This window comes from Palaemon carinicauda, chromosome 23 (genome assembly GCF_036898095.1).
Source record: "Palaemon carinicauda isolate YSFRI2023 chromosome 23, ASM3689809v2, whole genome shotgun sequence".
Taxonomy (NCBI): Eukaryota; Metazoa; Arthropoda; class Malacostraca; order Decapoda; family Palaemonidae; genus Palaemon; species Palaemon carinicauda.
The window spans coordinates 98,626,509-98,642,573 of NC_090747.1; the positions used below are offsets into that span (position 1 = coordinate 98,626,509).

A 16,065-nucleotide genomic window follows, 5' to 3' on the forward strand; every position below is an offset into this window, starting at 1 on the left:
CTGGTTACCCAAGGTCAAAGTCCCCCAGGTACACTCTTTCTACGAGGCTCTGCTCGGATAGTCTGAGAGAACATTCCCCTGCCTGGAATGAGAGAGCCGATGGTGGTATTGAGAGAATCTCAATCATCCCGGTATCTCTACTGCAAGATGTGAAGGTGTGAAAATGCGTCCCCTGCTGGTTAGAATACGCCAGAATCATGAAGTCGACACGCACGGGGCGACTCGGCAGGAGCTGTAGGATCTGTAGAGGGGCCAGACTAAGGACCCTAAGCCTGCCTGAATGATGGAGGGGTATCCTTCAGGTCTTGACCATAGGCCTGGACCGGAACATGCCCCCCCCCCCCCCCCCCTTTTATTTGACGAGTCCGAGAACCGCATCAAGAATGTGGGGAAAGGACGAGAATATCCACTACCATCAAGAGGCTCCATAGGTCAACACCCATTGCAGGTCTAATAGTTCCGCTGGTCCCATAGGGCCAGGGAGTCCGGTTAAACATTGCCTGAAGCCACCGGAACTTGGAACTTATCCTGAGGCGACCGTTCGGACTATAGACGGGTCAATGAGGAAAGGAGAACTAGGAAACGTTCCAAGGTAGGGCTGAAAGCTCTGCTTGACTGAGAACAGGTACTGCGACTCTCCTCAGTCTTGCCACAGTCAACCGAAAGGAAGGCTCGGAGGATGTGGTAACAGAATCTGGCGTCCCCAGGTGGTCACCCATCCAAGTACCGACGTTGCTTAACCTCGTTGGACGGACGAGAAGCGGGGTTTCCAACGTGGTAAGGCCGTTGACTCAATATCATGGCCAGATACTCCAGATGTTAAGGCAGAGGAAGAGAAGGCTCCAAGCAAAATACCATGAGCCCACACTCATGGTAAGCATCCGGAAGCTTGTCCCGGCGCTGGAGGTCGAACCAGAGCCTACCGGAGTTGACCAGCCCTCCAAACAGCAGAGGAGGCGGAAGCCTGCACCTGAGCGGCCAAGAGGAAGGCAGGGAGAGTTCTCTGGGTTAACAAACCTGTTATGCCACGGCGGGATAGCCACACTGCATCATAAGCAGGAATACTTGCAGTCTAGGCTGAATTCGACGAACACCCTGGAAGATGGATGGAATGGAAACTGAAAGTACCCGTCCTTCCGATCCAGGGTTTAAGGAGTCCTGTCGCCTCGTTATCAGTCTGATCGATTCTGCTGGTCTACGCTGGCCGAAGTTTGTTCGACAAACTTGATCAGGGCTGAGAGGTCGACTACGGACATCCCCTCTCAGATCCTTCCTTACAAGAAAGGATCGACTGAGGGGGCCGGGGGTGAAGCCGTCGATGATCCTAAGGAAGACCTTCGCCTAAGGTATGGATCATTCTGCCCAACCGGGCAACTCTGCTGACGCTATGGCATAGAGGTTCAGAGACACTGAATTCGCTGACAGAGACGGTAGGCGCGATATCCTTGGCTAATCACAGAGATTGTGCGGGAATGGGCATCGGGAAGCTGTCATTCGGATGAGTAACCTTAAGCATCCTCCCAGCGAAAAACCAGCAATCCTAGAGTTCGTGAACTCCTTTTAGGACTATGCCCCCCCGGGGGAGTCTCCCGTGCCATCTGTTCCTGACAGGAGGAAACTGCAATTGGACACCTTGTCCCAGTTGTCGTAGCCGATAACTTAGGCCGACGTGGTTGAAAGAAAAGGGCGCAGGAGCCCTGCAGAGTCTGGAAGAAAGCGCCTGGGAGGAGTGAAACCGGAAGTCGATTTCCTCCGCACAGCAGCTGTCTAAGTCTCTGTCCTTGGGCACAAACAAACTCTTCTCAAGGATGGAAGGGTGTCTGAGGTCGTCGACCTCCACAGATGAGACACCCGAAGGAAGCCCTCAGTCAGCGCGTCTAGATGGTACAACATCGAGCTTGTCCGCAAGTTAGATACTTAACGACGAAAGGCCAAGGTGCCTGAGCTCGAGAGGAGGAAAGTACCCCTGATCTTCCTGTAGCTTCCTTGAACCAAACCTCGGGCCGTAACCGAGGAGGGAAAGAACCTGGTAAGCTCCCAGAGGAAGGGGTAAGCAGTCACCCCTTGTCCGATGGAGAAATCTCGAACGGAAAGCCCCCCGCCAAAAATCCTTCCAGGGAATGACGGGGAAGGGCTAACCCAGGTTCAGGAAAGAGGAGTGTTGCTCAGATCTCCCTTAAGTTTCTCCTATTCTTGCAAGTGCCATGCTCTGCGTTTACGGGGTGAGGCCGTGTTCTGGAAATACGCTCCAGAAGAACTCGCCAGGCTGGCTATGCTGCGTAAACCCCATTGGGAATCGTGGTCGCAATCACCCTGGAGCTCGCGCGACTGAAATTCAAAGATTTTCGCGTGGGCGAACGTGGAAGCGCCCATGCGCGGTATCGCAAACGAAGGTGAGCGAAGGAGCGCAGAAGGAGGGCGAGCGTGGTAGGAACGGCGAGAGCTGGTGGTCGGCGAGCAATAACCCATAGACGAGCAATGGATACTGCAAGAAATAAGCCGACGTTTGTGCGAAGAAACACTGTAGGTTCGCGCGACGGAACACCATCCGTCCGCGCGATGGAAAAACCGTTGGTTCGCGCGTGGGCGAACATTGGAGAGCAAGGGCGCGGACGCGCATGAGCGTAGACGTGCAGGCACGTGGGCGTGTGGGCGCGCAGGCGCACAGGCAAGCGGTCGCGCGGGCGAGCGGTCGTGATGGTGGGGAGGTGGATGAGAGCGAGTCCGAGGCGGCGAACGCAAGCGTTAGCGAGGAAACGCGCTGCCGCGTGGGCGAGGAAGACCGCTGGCGATATGGATCAACAAGCGATCGGTGGAGAGCTGGTGAGCGCTAGCGCGCAGGTTGGCGATGGCGCGTTGTGTTATGTCGAGCAGCATGCGCAGGTGAGCGATCGCGAGCAACATGTGCAGGAGGGCGATCGCGCAATGGTGATCAGCATGCACCGGGTCGCGCGATGGTGATCAGTATGCGCAGGGTCGCGCGATGGTGATCAGCATGCCAGGGTCGCGCGATGGCGATCAGCATGCCAGGGTCGCGCGATGGCGATCAGCATGCGCAGGTGGGCGGTCGCGCGATGGCGAGGAGCATCTGCAGGTGGGCGATCGCACGATGGCAAACAGCATCCGCAGTTGAGGGTCGCGCGATGGTGATCAGCATGCGCAGGGTCGAGCGATGGGGATCAGCATCCGCAGGTGTGCGGTCGCGCGATGGTGATCAGCATCCGCAGTTGAGGGTCGCGCGATGGCGATCAGCATCCGCAGTTGAGGGTCGCGCGATGGTGATCAGCATGCGCAGGGTCGAGCGATGGGGATCAGCATCCGCAGGTGTGCGGTCGCGCGATGGCGATCAGCATCCACAGTTGAGGGTCGCGCGATGGCGATCAGCATCCGCAGTTGAGGGTCGCGCGATGGCGATCAGCATCCGCAGTTGAGGGTCGCGCGATGGCGATCAGCATCCGCAGTTGAGGGTCGCGCGATGGCGATCAGCATCCGCAGTTGAGGGTCGCTCGATGGCGATCAGCATCCGAAGTTGAGGGTCGCGCGATGGCGATCAGCATGCGCAGGTGAGCTAGTAGCTGGCGAACCATGTTCCTTCAGAAGTGTTGGAGAACGTTGGCGTGCCGGCTGTAACACACGCGGGCGATCCGGAGATCGCCGAGAGACAGGTGATCGCTGGCGAGCTGATGATCGCTGGCGAGCTGATAATCGCTGACGAGCAGAAGGCTACGCGTGGAAGCCTGCGCATAGAAGAAGAGTCCTTGACCCCGACCTGAACCGAAGTTCTAGATCGCGAGGGCGAACGTGGGCGCACAGGTCGCGTAACAGGAACCAACAGGAACCGCAGGGATGATCATCTTGAAAGCGCTGACGAACAGGAGAGCGCTGATGAGCAGAAGAGCGCCTGTGCGCTAACACTGAGCAGGAGAGAACACAGCAGAAGGGCGCGCAGGGAAACCCTGACACGCAAGGGAAGAACCCCCGTGCGGGCAACCCTTTGCCCCGAAGGGATCGTTGTCCGCCGGGAGACTGATGTCCGTCGGAAGACCGCTGTCCGTCGGGAAGACCGCTGTCCGTCGGGAAGACCGTTGCCCGTCGGAAGACGAGATCAGACTGCTGTCCGTCTGCACCAAGGCGGAAGATCGAGAAAAAGGAGTTGTAAGCTGCAAACGGAGATCCAAAAAGGCGCCTCAAGCACCCTTATAGGGAGATGAGAGGCCCTTACGACGAGGCGGACGGTGGGCCTAACAGTGAGGGAGGCCAACAGCAACAGCAACAGAAGAAACCTCCGAAGAGGAGTCTCTATGAGTGTACTCTCTCGCGAACGAAAGAGAAACACTTCGTGGAAGAGACTGGTCAGCCAGTGACCTAAAAGGAGCAATCCTCCGAAGAGGAGCTCCTGCAGTTGCCCAGCCCCTTGAGCGAAACTGCAGGTGCGACCGCTCAGCACCAAGAGCATAGTCGCACGAAAAAAAGGCAAGAGAAGAACCCCCAAAAGGGGAAAAACTCAAGCCTGGACAGGAAAAACTTCCCTCGGAAGGAAAGTTACCCGCCCAAGGAGGCAAGCCTCCTGAGAGTTCTAAAATGAACTGGAGAGCTGTCCGTCGTCACGGGAGTACTTCCAGTAGAAGGAGACACGCCCCTGACGAAAATACAAGGGGGGAGGCAGCAACAGCCGAATCCCCAGGACTCAACCAGACAGCTCACACCGTTGCCATATTACAGAAACGAACTAGATCGGTAACTGTAAAAAAATAAAACAAATAATGTTAGTACACATTCATTCCCCCGGGAAGGCTCCGAAGAGGAATCCCGAGGGAAAGGAACAAGAATTACACAATAGGCACGTGCCCTCACAACCACTTACACTCACGGAAGGAGAGCTGTAACCAAAAAAGAATTACAACAATTATAATTATGTAACTATGTAATTATGTAATTTCAAAATGAATGAACACTAAAGAAAGAACGAAAACCCCGAAAGGAATCGTTCTACAAGCTGAAAAACAAAAAACAACTACAATTAGATTCATAACTAATTGAGACAAACGTACGGCGTAGCAACCCCCCCACACGGGAAGGAAGCTACAAGGGCGTAGTAACACGTAGTAAAAGGGTGAACGACCTCAAGAGAGAGAGAGAGAAAGACATAAGTCAAACTCGATGGCCACCCATAAAATTACGCCGTGGTGGCCTAGCTGCCGAGGACTCCACGTAGATATCGTACACTACACACACAACTCTGAAAAGGAAACTTACTTATTTCTATACTCAAATATATATACAATCATGAAAACATGTTTACATATATATTGAGTAAATGAAAAATGTTATTTTTATAATAAAATAAATTTTTGAATATACTTACCCGGTGATTATATAAGCTGCAGCTCTGCTGCCCGACAGAAAAACTCTACGCTCGAAATCCGCCAGCGATCGCTATGCAGGTAGGGGGTGTACTTCAACAGCGCCATCTGTCGTGCAGGTACTCAGTACTCAATGTAAACACAGAACTCAATTTTCTCCTCGGTCCACTGGGTCTCTATTGGGGAGGAAGGGAGGGTCCTTTAATATATAATCACCGGGTAAGTATATTCAAAAATTTATCTTATTATAAAAATAACATTTTTCAATATTAAACTTAGCCGGTGATTATATAAGCTGATTCACACCCAGGGGGGTGGGTAGAGACCAGCGTTAATTGTTTACATTATTATGAGCTAAGGATTTAGTATTTCATTTTAGCAGTTATTCAAAATAACAAACATAAAATAAATAAGTACCTGGTAAGGAAGTCGACTTGAACAATTACTCTGCCTTTTTAAGTACGTCTTCCTTACTGAGCCTCGCGATCCTCTTAGGATGCTGAGCGACTCCTAGGAGCTGAAATATCAAGGGTTGCAACCCATACTACAGGACCTCATCAAAACCTCTAATCTAGGCGCTTCTCAAGAAAAGAATTTGACCACCCGCCAAATCAACCAGGATGCGAAAGGCTTCTTAGCCTTCCGGACAACCCAAAAACAACAATAAAAAAACATTTCAAGAGAAAGATTAAAAAGGTTATGGAATTAGGGGAATGTAGTGGTTGAGCCCTCACCCACTACTGCACTCGCTGCTACGAATGGTCCCAGGGTGTAGCAGTTCTCGTAAAGAGACTGGACATCTTTAAGATAAAAAGACGCGAACACTGACTTGCTTCTCCAATAGGTTGCGTCCATTATACTCTGCAAAGATCTATTTTGTTTAAAAGCCACTGAAGTAGCGACAGCTCTAACTTCATGTGTCTTTACCTTCAGCACAGCATGGTCTTCTTCATTCAGATGAGAATGAGCTTCTCGTATCAACAGTCTGATATAATAGGAAACTGCATTCTTTGACATAGGTAAAGAAGGTTTCTTAATAGAACACCATAAAGCTTCTGACTGTCCTCATAAAGATTTAGTTCGTCTTAAATAGAACTTAAGAGCTCTAACAGGGCATAAGACTCTTTCTAGTTCATTTCCAACCAAATTTGAAAGGCTTGGAATATCGAACGATTTCGGCCAAGGGCAAGAAGGTAGCTCGTTTTTGGCTAGAAAACCAAGCTGTAAAGAACATGTAGCCGTTTCAGATGAGAATCCGATGTTCCTGCTGAAGGCGTGAATCTCTCTGACTCTTTTAGCTGTGGCTAAGCAAACCAGGAAAAGAGTCTTTAAAGTGAGATCTTTAAAGGAGGCTGATTGTAGTGGCTCGAACCTTTCTGACATCAGGAATCTTAGTACCACGTCTAAATTCCAACCAGGTGTAGCCAAACGACGCTCCTTCGTGGTCTCAAAAGACTTAAGGAGGTCCTGTAAATCTTTGTTGTTGGAAAGATCTAATCCTCTGTGACGGAAGACTGTTGCCAACATGCTTCTGTAACCTTTGATAGTGGGAGCTGAAAGGGATCTTTCTTTCCTCAGGTATAATAGGAAGTCAGCTATTTGGGTTACAGAGGTACTGGTCGAGGATACTGATACCGACTTGCACCAATTTCGGAAGACTTCCCACTTCGACTGGTAGACTCTAAGAGTGGATGTCCTCCTTGCTCTAGCAATCGCCCTGGCTGCCTCCTTCGAAAAGCCTCTAGCTCTAGAGAGTCTTTCGATAGTCTGAAGGCAGTCAGACGAAGAGCGTGGAGGTCTGGGTGTACCTTCTTTACGTGTGGCTGACGTAGAAGGTCCACTCTTAGAGGAAGAGTTCTGGGAACGTCCACCAGCCATTGAAGTACCTCGGTGAACCATTCTCTCGCGGGCCAGAGGGGAGCAACCAACGTCAACCTTGTCCCTTCGTGAGAGGCGAACTTCTGCAGTACCTTGTTGACAATCTTGAACGGGGGGAATGCATAAAGGTCTAGATGGGACCAATCCAGTAGAAAGGCATCTATATGAACTGCTGCTGGGTCCGGGATCGGTGAGCAATATATTGGGAGCCTCTTGGTCATCGAGGTTGCGAAGAGATCTATGGTAGGTTGGCCCCATGTGGCCCATAGTCTCTTGCACACATCCTTGTGTAGGGTCCATTCTGTTGGGATGATTTGACCCTTCCGACTGAGGCAATGCGCCATGACATTCATATTGCCTTGTATGAACCTCGTTACTAGAGAGAGGTTTAGATCTCTTGACCAGGTGAGGAGGTCCCTTGCGATCTTGTACAACGTCATAGAATGGGTCCCTCCTTGCTTGGAGATGTACGCCAAGGCCGTGGTGTTGTCCGAGTTCACCTCCACCACTTTGCCTTGAAGGAGGGACTTGAAGCTTTTCAAGGCCAGATGAACTGCCAGTAGCTCCTTGCAGTTGATGTGTAACGTTCTTTGATTCGAGTTCCACGTTCCCGAGCATTCCCGACCGTCTAGTGTCGCACCCCAGCCAGTGTCCGATGCGTCCGAGAAGAGAATGTGGTTGGGGGTCTGAACAGCCAGGGGCAGACCCTCTCTGAGGTTGATACTGTCCTTCCACCAAGTCAGTGTTGACTTCATCTTCTCGGAAATGGGGATCGAGACCGCTTCTAGCGTCTTGTTCTTTTTCCAGTAAACAGCTAGATGATATTGAAGGGGACGGAGGTGTAGTCTCCCTAACGAAACGAACTGTTCCAGGGATGATAGCGTCCCTATCAGACTCATCCACTGTCTGACTGAACATCGTTTCTTCTTTAGCATGTTCTGGATGCATAGCTGGGCTTGACTTGTTCTGGGGGCCGACGGAAAAGCCCGAAAAGCTTGACTGTGAATCTCCATCCCTAAGTACACTATAGTTTGGGATGGGACCAGTTGGGACTTTTCCATATTGACCAGGAGACCCAATTCCTTGATCAGATCTAGAGTCCACTTTAGATTCTCCAGACAGCGACGACTGGAAGACGCTCTTAGAAGCCAGTCGTCCAAATAGAGGGAGGCTCTGATATCCGCTAAATGCAGGAATTTGGCAATATTCCTCATCAGCCTCGTAAAAACAAGAGGAGCCGTGCTTAGGCCAAAGCACAGGGTTTGAAATTACAACCTTGTCGTAAACGAATCTCAGAAAAGGTTGGGATTCTGGGTGGATGGGGACGTGAAAGTATGCGTCCCTTAGGTCTAAAGAGACCATCCAGTCTTCCTTTCTGACCGCTGCTAGAACTGACTTTGTGGTCTCCATGGCGAACGTCTGCTTTGTGACAAAGACATTCAGCGCACTGACGTCTAGCACCGGCCTCCACCCTCCTGTCTTCTTTACCACTAAGAAGAGACGGTTGTAGAAGCCCGGGGATTGATGGTCCCGGACTTTGACTACCGCTCCCTTTTGTAGCAAGAGAGACACCTCCTGCTTCAAGGCTAGCCTCTTGTCTTCCTCTTTGTACCTGGGAGAGAGATCGAAGGGAGACGTTGCTAGAGGGGGTTTGCGGACAAACGGGATCTTGTACCCCTCTCTTAGCAACTTCACAGATTGCGCATCTGCGCCCCTTTTCTCCCAGATCTGCCAGAAGTTCTTGAGTCTGGCTCCCACTGCTGTCTGAAGAAGGTGGCAGTCAGACTCTGCCTTTAAAGGACTTGGTACCTTTCTTCTTCCCACGTCTCCCTTCGGCACGAGCACCTCCTCTGCTGGAGGCTCTGCCACGAAAGGGCGGAATGAATCTGGACGCTGGAGTGTCCATCCTGGGTCTAGATACGGTAGGCAAAGGGGTGGCTTTGCGGGCAGAGGACGCAACCAGGTCATGGGTGTCCTTCTGAATCAAGGAGGTAGCAATCTCCTTTATCAATTCCTCTGGGAAGAGGCACTTTGAGAGAGGAGCAAAAAGAAGTTCCGATCTCTGACACGGTGTTACTCCAGCTGACAGGAACGAGCAAAGGTTTTCCCGTTTCTTGAGGACCCCGGAAACGAACGAAGCCGCAAGCTCACTGGATCCGTCACGTATGGCCTTGTCCATGCAGGACATAATGAGCAAGGAAGCTTCCTTGTCAGAAGGGGAGATCTTCCTGCTCAACGCTCCCAAACACCAATCCAAAAAGTTAAAAACCTCGAAGGCTCTGAACACTCCTTTCAACAGATGGTCTAAGTCTGAAGGAGACCAACATATCTTAGGGCGTCTCATGGCTAGCCTGCGGGGAGAGTCTACTAGACTTGAGAAGTCGCCCTGGGCAGAGGCAGGAACTCCCAAGCCGAGAACTTCTCCCGTGGCATACCAGACGCTCGATCTGGAAGAGTCTCGCAGGGGGAAACGTAAATGCTGTCTTCCCAAGGTTCTTTTTGGACTGCATCCATTCTCCCAACACTCGTAAAGCTCTCTTAGACGAGCGGGCGAGGACGAGCTTCGTAAAGGCAGGCGCGGATGACTGCGTGCCTAAAGCGAACTCAGATGGAGGAGAGCGTGGGGCCGCAGATACAAACTGATCAGGATACATCTCCCTGAACAGTGCAAGAACTTTCCTAAAGTCCAAGGAGGGTTGCGTGGTCTTGGGTTCGTCGATGTCCGTATGCGGGTCGTCAATGTGTGCAGCGTCGTCATCATCAGAGAGTCCATCATCTGAAAACTGAGGAGGAAGCGGCAAAGGAGTAGGAATCGGCTGGTCAGCTGAGTCCGGCAGCACGGGTGCATGCGTGACTGAACCGGACGCAACGTCATGGAACTGTTGCCCAGTCTGTGAACTGGCAACAACCATAGCAGCGCGGGGACGCAAAGCGTCTACTCCAGACTGTCTAGTCTGCTGTGGGCGAGTAGAGGTAACCACACTGGGTTGCGGAGGTTGACGCACCGCGTCAAAACAAAACAACTTAGGTTGTTGTTGTAACTTGCGAACGTCAACGGAAGGTTCCGTGCGTCGCTGAACGTCAACATGCGGCTGGCAGGGTACACTGGAACGCATGGGTGGCGGGACTCTCACAGCTGGAGTGCGGGAGAAGGTAGCCTCAGCGTCCACTGGACGCACAACCGTGGGTGGTTGTAGGCTAGAGGTTGGTGCAGCGTCAACCTTCTCCGCACGAAAGTCCTGCATCAATGACGTTAACTGTGACTGCATGGTCTGCAGCAAAGACCACTTAGGGTCTACAGTAGCAGGTGCGGCAACAGACGGTGTTACTGCCTGATGCGGTACCGCTTTGCCTCTCTTAGGAGGTGAGCAGTCATCGGAAGACTGCAGCGAGTCCGAACTGACCCAGTGGCTACAACTGGGCCGTTGGACTTGCGCGGAAGGGACCGACTTGCGCTTAAGAGGCTGCGAGACCTTGGTCCATGGTTTCTTTCGAGAAACCTCTTCCGCAGACGAGGAATAAATGGGCTCTCTCGTCTTCGTGTGGGTGGGGCGATCTTGGTTAGATACGCCCGAAACCACGGAGGGAACGTCTGTTCGCTGATTAAAGCCTCTCGAACCCTTTGGTCGTACGACATTGCTTCTCCCCTGGGCTTGGGAGCTTGCAAGAGGTCCCGGACTGGGAGGACGACAGGCACGAACAGACGAACCCTCAAGCGCAACACTATCTACAACACTTTCCACAACACTACCACTCACTTTGTCACTACCCACTGCACTCTTACACTTCAACTCCTTGACGTCTGCCATGAGTTGGTTACGGTCACTCGCCAATGACTCGACTCTCTCACCCAGAGCCTGGATGGCACGCATCATATCTGCCATCGAAGGTTGTTGAGTGCTAGAAGGGGGATCAGGAGCAACCACTACAGGGGAAGGAATAGGTTGTGGGGCATGAGGAGAGGAAAATTCAACGGAGCGAGATGAACTTCTCCTGACTCTATCTCTCTCTAGCCTACGTGTGTATTTCTGGAATTCGATGAAATCGAATTCCGAAAGCCCAACGCATTCCTCACATCGATCTTCCAATTGACAGGTCTTATCCCGACAATTGGAACAAACGGTGTGAGGATCGATAGAGGCCTTCGGAAGACGCCTTGAACAGTCCCTAGCATTACATTTCCTGAACTTAGGGACTTGAGAAGGGTCAGCCATTTTGAATTAGTCAAAGGGGAATTCAAAATCTATCCAAAGTCGTCAACAAATAATCCAAAATCAATAAAAGAATGCAAGGATGTATTGAAGATAACGTCTGCAAAGCGAAAGCTCAAAACTAGAAATGTGTACTTCACCAAAATATGTGAAAACCAATCCAGTAAGCAACAGCAAATTTAGTAGGTCTTGCCGGTGGCACGACAGAGAGAAAATTAAGTTCTGTGTTTACATTGAGTACTGAGTACCTGCACGACAGATGGCGCTGTTGAAGTACACCCCCTACCTGCATAGCGATCGCTGGCGGATTTCGAGCGTAGAGTTTTTCTGTCGGGCAGCAGAGCTGCAGCTTATATAATCAACGGCTAAGTTTAATATTGAAAAGTAAGCGATTAAGTAAAGACAAAACAAACAATGGCTGCCAAGAGAGGACCAAGACAGAGACGTCTGTCACAGTCCGAGCCAAAAGTGAAAGTGAGTATTCACCTGTGTGTGAGGGGGAGGAGGGGTAGCTAGCTACCACTCCCCTACCCCCCCGCTAACTAGCGCGGGGGTAATACACCCTCGTTAAATTCTAATGGCTCGCCATTTCAGCTGCGCTAAAAGGTAACCCTTTGTAAATAGCGTGGTTTGTATTTCGGTTACGGAACAAATAAGAATTAAGTATGCGCCCTCCTTCCCCAGATGACATCCACGGGAGAAGGGGGGCGGAGTAACTGTAATAAAAACAGAATTATAACAGAATTATAATTATCTAAATCATCTAAGAATATACACTAAAAGTGAGAACCACTGACCCCCCGAAGGGAAGTGTTCCCCACGGAGAAACTGAAAAGTTAAAACACAATTAGATTTCACTAAAAATAATTGAGATAAACAACGGAATAGCAACCAAACCCGCAACGGGAAAGGAGCTATCGTAATAGTACGTAGTTGTAGTAAGGGTGAACGACCTCGAGTAGAGAGAGACCGTGGTCAATCTAAAAAAAAAGGCCACCTTCCCTTCGCTGAGAATCCAAGTTTCCCGTAGAAAAAGAGGCAAAGCGAAGATAATAGATGAATGAAGAGAGTCCAGGTGATGACGGTTCCCCTGCGGCGGCCGAGTTAACGGAAATAAGCCGACGGGAACACCGATGGACCAGAGGGAGAGGTCGTTCCCCACGAAGTGGAACTGTGGTGGCCTTGCACTATGCAAGTGTCGTCGTACATCACACACACAGCACAAACACTGAAAAGAAAACTTACTACATTTCTATACACAAATATATACATAAACATAAAGAATGTTTATATATATATTACAAGTACAGTATAAGAAAAAGTAAGTAAAAAAGACAAAAAGCATTAATATGGCTGTCAAAGAGGCGAGGGTGAGAGCGGACACGTCCGACTACCACCCGAGCCGAGAGCAAAGTGAGCTCAGCACAGGTGTGTGTGTGTGGGGGGGGGGGGGGGGGGGGGCAGGTTACCCTCTCTACCCCCCGCTAACTAGCGGTGGGGTAGCAAACCCTCGTTAAAATTCAAATGGCTCGTCATTTCAGCTACACCGAAAGTAATAACCCATATTAAATAGCGTGGTTTGTATTTCAGTTACAGAACAATTCTAAATTGATTAAATTCTCATAGAAAACTAGGAAACGGCTTTTAGAATTATAGGTTTTTGAGATGTAAGACATGACAAAGTAATACTCAATCAAGTTGTTTACAGTTGTTTGTTACTAATAATGCGATCTTTTCTTTGCAGTAATTCTGCATAACGACAATGAAATGCCAGCCAACCTCTACAAGCAGCAAACTCGATCCTTATAAGGTAGGTGAAAAGAGCTTATTTCATCTATTGTTTTGAATATTGTATTGTACAGCCCCTTTTATTCAATAAAATAACAAGAAGAATGTTTATATGAAACAAAAACACATTTATCTTCAGCAAATCAATTAATCGTAAGTTGTCTTATGCACCAAAGAGTGGAAATTTTACTAAAATTACCGAGCGCGACAAAGGAAGTTAAGGACACAACACCCTAAAGCAGGTTAGTTTGGGATACATTATATTAGGATGTATACCTGTAATGTGCTTTGCACATACATACAGGAAACGTGGATTTTCTACATTTCAGCCCAGCAGATTTTACCCTGAAACAGAATCATGGACAATCTATAATTCTGATACACTGAGGTTGGATGAATAATCTAGTACCGAAGATGAAAGTTCAAAATATGAGTAGTAATTGTAGCCTGGCTTAGGCAGATTAATGACCTGAAATTTAACCTAGCCTAGGTCAGGCTAAAGTCAAATAGCTTATGTACACTTCTTAACTTCCGCTATACATCCAAAGGACTGAAGATATTAAAGCTTTCAAGAAGAAACTGAAGAATTTCTTGTTTTCCAAGTGCTTCAATAATGTTTACTTGTTTACTTGTTTTGGGTTTAAATCCAAACCTCCACTGAAGTCGAGTGAACTACTTCTCGGGAGGGTCCATATCAATCATCTAATGAAACATTTTCATTATAACTTATACAATTCTTTGATTGTAGCATCTTCCAAATCATATGATCTTGTGAAAAGTAATGTCTTTAGTTTCTTCTTAAATTCAATGTAGAGTTCACAATTCCTAATCTATACTCTACGAGTAATAAGAACATACTGTACATAGCCATTTTCATAAAAACTCCCCCTTTTACTCCTGTTCTATACTTGACGTTTAGTTTTCACTTTCTCCCATCATCAAGAAGCTCCTGAGAACAGTTAAAAAATTTGCTGACAGGCTCTGCTGCGGCAGCTTATTTCTCGACCTTGACCTTAACATGTATCACAGTAACTGGTATGGATTTTCATACACTCAAATATGGAACAAATTTTACGTCTCTGTGACAACAATGTCCAAACTTATGGCTAAGTTATGTGAATTGGACATTTAGCTTGACCGTGCCCTTGACCTTCAAAAATTTAATAATCTCCAGCTTTTTACATAACATTCAACCCCTACAAGTTTCACTGTCATACAATTAAAATTGTGGCCAGGAAGCTGTCCACAAAGAAACAAAAAACACGGGTAAAAACATAACCTCCTTCCAACTTTGTTGGCAGAGGTAAAAGAGTTTCAGGAGTAAAGTCTGCGAATGTGTCCTAGGTTAAGCTAAGGATACGGCTCCTAGGTTAGATTAGGTGGGGATCCTAATAGTCGAGGTGGGGAACATAAGGTTAGGTAGTGACCTTGTGTTAATAGGGACGTTAGTAGATCGTTGGGTCACCAGGCTTGCTTCTTGCATAGAATACAAGAATCCTTCCGATCCGTATCTGTCGTTACCCACACTAATAAGCGTATCTACAAGTATAAAGATTGACGAACTAACACTAAATATTAACTTACTGGTTCTTTGCTTTGCCATGGCTCACTCGCTCGTAATAAATCTTTATTTGGAGCCTTTGCATAATGATGGACAGGGCCTCCCATGTGCATGCAGCAACACCTAACCTAATCTACGAGCCGTGCCCTTACTAATCGTCATTTGGAGCCTTTGTATAATGACGGACAGGACTTCCCACGTGCATAGGAAATCACCTTACCTAACCTTCAAGCCTGTCCTTACCTACCAGGGTGCTAACGTTCCCCACGACCCATCTTAGACAGCCATACTCTTAGCATTAGGGTTTAAAATAAGGGCATTATGGAGTATAGCTTCCATTATTTCATTGCTTCTCTGTTTTGGCAAGCGGTACATGATTCACTGTACGCGTTAGCCGAGCGGGCGAGTATTTTGGCGGACAAAATTTGATAACCCGACCATCTACACACTACCTGGTTTACTTTTACTTTTAAAATATTGTCTATAATTTGAAAAATACAGATTTCAACCATGAATTTCTTAGTGAACTGTTCAAAAAAACCTTATTTCTTCATTAAGAATTATTGTACAGTAAATTATTTGCCGAAATTTTATCCATACCTTAGAGGTACCTTAGCCGAGAATACGCTAGCTAGCATCAACCACACTCCAAACAGAAACAGACTGATGAAATCTTAAGCCTTATTTAACCAGACTGGTTAAGCTTAAGCCTTATTTAACCAGACTGATCAGTCTTAAGCTTTAATTAACGAAATTAATATTGGCATATAACTTCAACGTACTCTAGGGTACGCTACCGTTCAAACCTCAGTTGATCAACAAGGCTTTAAATAAAGGAAATTAGTATATTACCTTATTAATTAAATAAAATATGACACGCCCTTAATACTTACGGATAATCTATTATATTATATCACGAAAAATGCGGATAATAAGTAAGTTAAATAAGGCGACGTTGGACATAAACACAGGCGGCTACAAAGTTTACAAATACTAGATTCTAACTTTATGAAGTAGAATTTGGAAATATTTGTAAAAACCATGAAAATTCTGTATTTTCGAAAGCATTTGTAGTTTTTTCTTCTATAATTAGATTCCTATATGAATATTTGATGATAAATTACGTTATTCTAATAGAATTATCATATTAATGGGGTTTTATTTGATGATATGATTACGTATCCAACAGTGGGAGAATGGCTCTGGGAAAATCATATTTGCTATTTAAATTATCTTTTTACAACGAATTTATGATATTATAAAA

At 48.0% G+C, this 16,065-nt stretch overlaps 1 protein-coding gene across 2 annotated transcripts in view; it reads right to left on the minus strand.

The window, feature by feature from the left end:
• LOC137617290 (probable ATP-dependent RNA helicase DDX23) overlaps positions 1-15,806 on the minus strand; it is an 80,985-nt gene extending 65,179 nt beyond the window's left edge. For both annotated transcript variants that reach the window (XM_068347288.1, XM_068347287.1), the window contains exon 1: positions 15,695-15,806. The gene's annotated coding sequence lies outside the window, so the exon portion shown is untranslated. The remainder of the gene's footprint in view (positions 1-15,694) is intronic.
• Between the last annotated feature and the right edge of the window lie 259 nt (positions 15,807-16,065).